At 34.2% G+C, this 6,193-nt stretch overlaps 1 pseudogene; it reads left to right on the top strand.

Annotated features, from left to right (window-relative positions):
* The first annotated feature begins 782 nt into the window (after positions 1-782).
* Positions 783-2,376, top strand: LOC120270338 (annotated as a pseudogene).
* The last annotated feature ends 3,817 nt before the right edge of the window (positions 2,377-6,193 follow it).

The raw sequence follows: 6,193 nt of genomic DNA, 5'->3' as shown, positions 1-6,193 counted from the left end.
ACATGACTGGGAGGTTGATGGGTCTTGAGGTCATTTGCAACATAACCAGAACTCAGTCAAGTCCGCAGTCAGGACCATATTGTAATTCATGTTACAACAGAAGTTGCAACAGCTAATTTCGGAAGGTTTTTAAATTAGTAACCGCAGAGATTCTAAAAGAGGTATACGTTATATTTGGGACGTTGAGAGATTTATATAAGTTGCCTTGCTCTGATATTGTGAGTGTCACTTGGTGAGGAGAGTGTGTGAGCACTAGACAATCTAGAGAGGGTAGTGATCTTTATTGTTGGGAGAGTGAGTGACAAGTGTTTGTACTCCTCTATTTTCATCTCCTTTTAGTGGATTGTTTATCTCCAGGCTTGGCCCCCCAGATGTCAGCGAGTGGACGCAGAACTGTGTTACCAATCTTGTGTGTCTCCTTCTTGTTTGGTTTGTATGAGTTTTGCATGAGTGTTTGAGTGTTCTCTAAACCACAAACCACATCAATGGAACTAATAAAAAGGTTTCTTTTAGTTGAAGGATTAAAAGCCTAATTTGAACATGGGCCAAGAGTGGTGAGTTTTTGATAGTTTGAGGACTATGGCCACACTGCTCTTCTTAGTTCAAGGATAAAAAAAAAGTACACTTTCACCATTGGAAAAGTAAAGATTGAGTAGAGTCTTGTGTCCTGTCCCTTGTAACTTCAACTTTGGCTATATTTTGCATCAAGAAATCTTAAAGCTAAACATTCTTTATCATTTAAAATGCTATTGAATGTTCTTTGGGTTTTTTTCATGAACGGAATGGAGCATTTTCAGTGGAGTAGACCTTTGAGTAGTGCATCTTCTTTGTTTTTCAGGTGTTATCTTCCTACCTGAGCTGATTTTGAGCTTGGAAGGACCCATGTTTTCTGGAAAACTTTAAATGGTCTTCCTCCTACTTCTGTATGTTGGTTACTCACTTAATGTTCTTCTTGATTTTTATAGATTTTATTTCTTGTGTATGACTTCAACCATTGGCAGGGAGAGGAATTAAAACTCTTCTATAATCCATTGGCAAGTAAACTTGTGCCTAAATGACGAGTTTGGTGTCACATTTAATGGTACATGCTTCATTCAAAACTTTTTGTTTTGACGTATAGGCTTGATAAAATTTCCATGTGTTAAGATTTCATTCATTATATGGGGATTTAATCAGCCAATCATGTATGGCAGTAAGCCGACATTAATGACTAGAAAAAGGCCGAGGGAAAGATGATCCTCCCATATATACCATAAAACTACATGTTCCTATCCATGGTTTGTATACTTTACATAAATAGTTGGTTGAATTGCAAAAGATGCAACTATGGAAGATTGTTTATCTAAATCCATATGGTTTATATAATAGCCGTAAACTTGATTTTCTCATTCACAAATGGAGTCGACTGGGATGGACAGTACAAATTACAATTTGAAGCCCCAAAGAGATGGAGAAACAAACCAATAAGCTTTTTCAATAAGGTTATTTAAATATAAATGCTATACACTTCTCTCAGTCATCTTGTTTCAAAAAACTGAAACATTTCCAAATCAAAGATTTTCTTTATTTTTATTTTTTTCCAACTTATGGCTCTAGATCTAAGAAGGGATTGAGTTCTGTCACTTTGATTGCCTAATTGTGAAGAACCCCATTTCTTTCCAACTTTTCACATTTTAAAGCTTCATTTCAATCCAAAACCTTGTAAAAATGGCATAGTGATCATCATTAAAATAATTTTATTAAAATAATTTTGACTTTATGAATGCTTCATTTTCTGGAAATAAAAAAAATTGAAAGTGAGACTATATCCCTAAATTCTCCTTCTTCAAGAAAGTGGCAAATCATTTTCACTTTCTCTGCTAGAAACCCTATTTGCCAAATTCATCTTGTAGAAGATGTGCTTACAGCGAATTAGTTTTTCAGCTAATTAGATATAGTTTGCCATTAGAATGTAGATAACCATTTCTCATTATCTTTATATTTTGAAACTCTTCTCTTTTGCTTAAATGTTGACAAATATGCTAATTATTAACTACTGTTTCTTTCCTGCAGGGTCTAGCTGAAGAATTGAAGGTAGAAGGTGCCTGCAATAGTGCAATCTTTCCAGACTCAAACATAGTCATTACAAGTTGCTCCATCGGCACAATATATGCTGAGGGGGTGGATGAATAAATTTATATATATATATATATATAAGAGCAAAGAGCAATGCTTCTTGATCTATCCTAATTAGCATTGTTTGTTTGACTTCTCTCTACAAGGTGATCGCTGCAAGCTGGATTTTGTTGCAGGTTGTATGGATCCCAATTCACCATCGATCCTCTGGCAAATGTTGACAATGGGTCTTGCCCTTTGGATTCTGATTATGAAGAATGAGAACCTTCAAGTTATGTTTTTTGGTTCTATGCCTTGTTTGTCATGATGATGATGGATGATTTGTTTGGTGATTTATATGTAAGTCTAATTGATACAGAATTTAGGAGAAAGGAAAGATGTGGGATAATAAGAAGGAAGACGGGACAGAAGAGGAGGGTAAAGAGGAGAAAGAGAGAGATTAGAAGAAGGGAATACTCATCTATGAGTCCCTTTTGCCTTGCATGCATTAATTTAAATTCACATGGAATAAACTGACACGTGTACAGGCTGTCCCCTAACCCTTCTAAAACTTTAACATGGCTGTTAAGAGCCACTACAAACCATTGGCCGGGGAGAGATATTCTTTTGCTCTGATTGGTTACATTGAATGCTGCCCCCACTATGTTTTCACATGATGAAATCTCGGTATTTGGTGAGTGATGTCAGGTTCTTTTGCATGCGTTTGCTCCTACGTACGGTTGTTGGTGTATTGCTCGTATCACTAATGCTTGCCAAAGCTGATAAAAATGTCATGTATTGTAGATATTATTTTTGTACAAAACTGTAAAACTGAATTGCAGCATGTATGTATTTGTCCATGATTAACACAAATTGAATTTATATAGCCATATGAACTATCATTTTTTATCATTTTTGTTAAAGAATGCGATAATTCAATAAGGTTATTGTTGATGCCCCGAAATTTGTCCCTCATTGGGAATTGATCTTAATCACTGAGATAAATGAGATGTTGATGTCAACATACGAAATTGGTTTTCTTGGAGATTTCCATCCCCTAATTGAGGTTTGTATTTTCATTTGTATCTCTATGTAGAGTGTGTATCTGTATCTATTGCAATTTGTCTCTCTTTTGGTTGACTTCAAAATTAATGTTGCTATTCCCTTCTCCTTAATAATTATTTTTAGGAGTTGGCAAATGCTTGGTCTTCTTCCTTGATGTCATGTTGGTCTCGTACAAAAGAAAATTGATTGGGTTTCAATCAAATTAAAATATAGAAAATTTAACAATTTAAGTACATCACATTCTTCATTTTATTGCTCTAACAATGTAAGCAACAACGCATATAGGGTGGAGCTATTGCTTTGGATAAAAAAGATTTAACAATTTAAGCACATCACATTCTTCATGTTATTCTCTAACAATGAAAGTAACAAGGCATATAAGTTGGTGTTATTACTTTGGACAAAAAAGATTTCCCTGACATTTAATGTGAAAGATTTATGTCTCTACAACCCGAACGATGCTTGGGATATCCTCAGGGAAACTTGAGGTTCAGTTTGTGGAGGTAAATGATGTGACATCAAATTTGGAGAATAACCAATGACCACAATTTTTGACAAAAGGAAGGACTTAAATGTAAATCTTTATATTTTAGCCCTTTTAGACCCTTGTAATTGTAGTAAGAGCTTAAATAAAAATTTGCACGAATTTCTCTATTTTAATCTTATAATTTGTAAGGGTGGTTTTGTCTTTCACTATTTTTAGTTCATACTATAAATAGCTCAGTGACAATTAGATGAGAGTTTTTGTTTGATATTGTTCATACTATAAATAGCTCAGGGTGGTTTTGTCTTTCACTATTTTTAGGTATTTTATTTTTCACCTCATTTAAAATAATTTAAAAATAAGCTGAGCATGAGATACTGTGGAGTAATTTTTTTTTAATGAGTACTGATATTTGGCCTTATTTCATTTTGAGCACCAATTTTCAATTTGTATTAAATTAAGCACTTTGTTTTGATTTGGTTTCATTGATGGGGTAATTGGGGATTGCTAATGAGAAATTGATGATCTGGTAGGCGAAAAATACACGTGGACAACGGAGGCCCACATCAGATGATGCGTTGGAGTTGTACACATCACCTGCCACATCAAATTCCTCCTCCATCCACTCTTCTCCTCTACCTTACTTGACTTCTTCTTCAAATAGTGCCATAGCCAGGCCATCGCAGTCGACCCACCGCCATTCAGCAGAGTTTGATAACGTCAACATCAGAAGTGAGGTATGAGAGTCTATATGTCGGTGTGGAGTAAAGATGAAGCCAATTTCTCTTCTTTGCCTATAGTTCTAGGTTTAGGGTCTTTATAGCAATGTAATTGTTGGGATTAGTAAACTTTGATGCTAGTATAAAATCAATTATAACAAACAATTTTGGTAGCCAACTGTAAATCATTTTAGGATTTTAAGTTATAGCTTTAACAACTATCATAAAAATTCAAATGGTGGTTGGGTTGTTGTTTAGTTTGAAGATATAATTAAAAGTAGTTTGAAGTTATCTCTAAAATATTATTTTGCAAATGTGATGACAAGAAAAAATTTTAATTTATGTCATATAATCTAAGTAAATCAAATAGTTAAACATAATGACACAGTTGTAAATCAATTACATGAAACAAGTTTAATGTACAAGGGCAACACTGATGTTTTACTGCAATTACAATTCCCTACATTTCAATTCTATAGAAATGATGATATAGCTTTAACAACCCATCCGATCACAAAATCAAAATAAAAGTCATTCAATTAATTGTTACAATTCACTCAAATCATCCACATAGCTCAACAAAGGCACAAAGGCAAGATATCATTTGGTAGAAACTGTATAAAGCCAAAATGAATGATTCAACTATTTGAGATAACATAGCATACCATAGCTTAGTATTTATTTAAAATTGTACAAAAATTCCCAAAATTAATGGTTCAACTGTTTAAGATACCATAGTTTCTGACCATTTATTCAAGCTACAAAAATCCTATAGTTGAAGTCAATCACCTACTTATGGCATCCCTTTAAAGAAACAGGAAAAAATGTCAAGACCCTCCATGACCTGGTGGAATCCACAATTTGGTTTTTTTTTTCCTTGCAACTCCTTTCTCCCTATCTTCTAGTGGCTTCTCTTTCATCGGAGACCTTAGTCCAGGGATTCTCAAAATTTTATGCTCCTTGTTTCTTGGTATTTTTTTTCTTGTCTTTCTCCATTTGTGTATGTTGTAGTTCTTTCTCTTTAGTGATCATCTCACCTGAAGATGTGGCATTTTTCTTCCCCCTCTAGTCATAATTTTTTCTCTTGTACCAATCTTTTGAGTGGCAATTGGTTGCTAAGATGTCTCACATGCCTGCAAGGAGTGGGAACCATAGTTAGATAACTGTGGTATAATTCTGAATGGCCTAATGATGCTAAATAAATATGACCTGTGATGAAGACTATGTTTGGTTATGTCAAGGTGCCTCATCAACTTCAATTCCAGCAGTGCAATCAATCTAATTGCATCAAGGTTTAATTTACTTAATGGCTACAATTGGTTACTTCTACAAAAAAAAACCAACTATACTTGTGTTGTGTCCTTTCTTTAGGCATGCTCAATTGCTTCATATACCTCATTTACTTGAACTCCACTTATTACATCAACCTAGCTTTGTGAAAAAAAATAGTACCTTACTTGTAAGTAAGATGGAAAAATAATTAACAGTATCTGTAGCTGTGATGTAGGCTCTCCTTGAAGATGATCATTTGTTTTATGTGTTTCATTTACTTGGGCTCTCATCATGTCAACCTTTAATTAATCAAGGGTACCTAATTAGTTTAGTGTCACTCTAAAAAACAAACAAATAATATAACCATATCCATGCATACAGATACTTGATGGTAATGATCTTCTAAGACCTGAGTGTCAGTTATTGCCATTAGGTCATTCTTAATAACATGTGCAATCAGGACATGTACACATATTTATGCTAGTTAAATTATATGAGACACATGTCACTCACCTCATTATTATTTGATGTCCCACAAGTGTTGTCAAATACAACCTGT

The sequence above is a fragment of the Dioscorea cayenensis genome, chromosome 10 (assembly GCF_009730915.1).
Source record: "Dioscorea cayenensis subsp. rotundata cultivar TDr96_F1 chromosome 10, TDr96_F1_v2_PseudoChromosome.rev07_lg8_w22 25.fasta, whole genome shotgun sequence".
Classification (NCBI taxonomy): Eukaryota; Viridiplantae; Streptophyta; class Magnoliopsida; order Dioscoreales; family Dioscoreaceae; genus Dioscorea; species Dioscorea cayenensis.
Note: the sequence above shows the minus strand (reverse complement) of the source record. Positions and strands in the feature narration are given on the sequence as shown.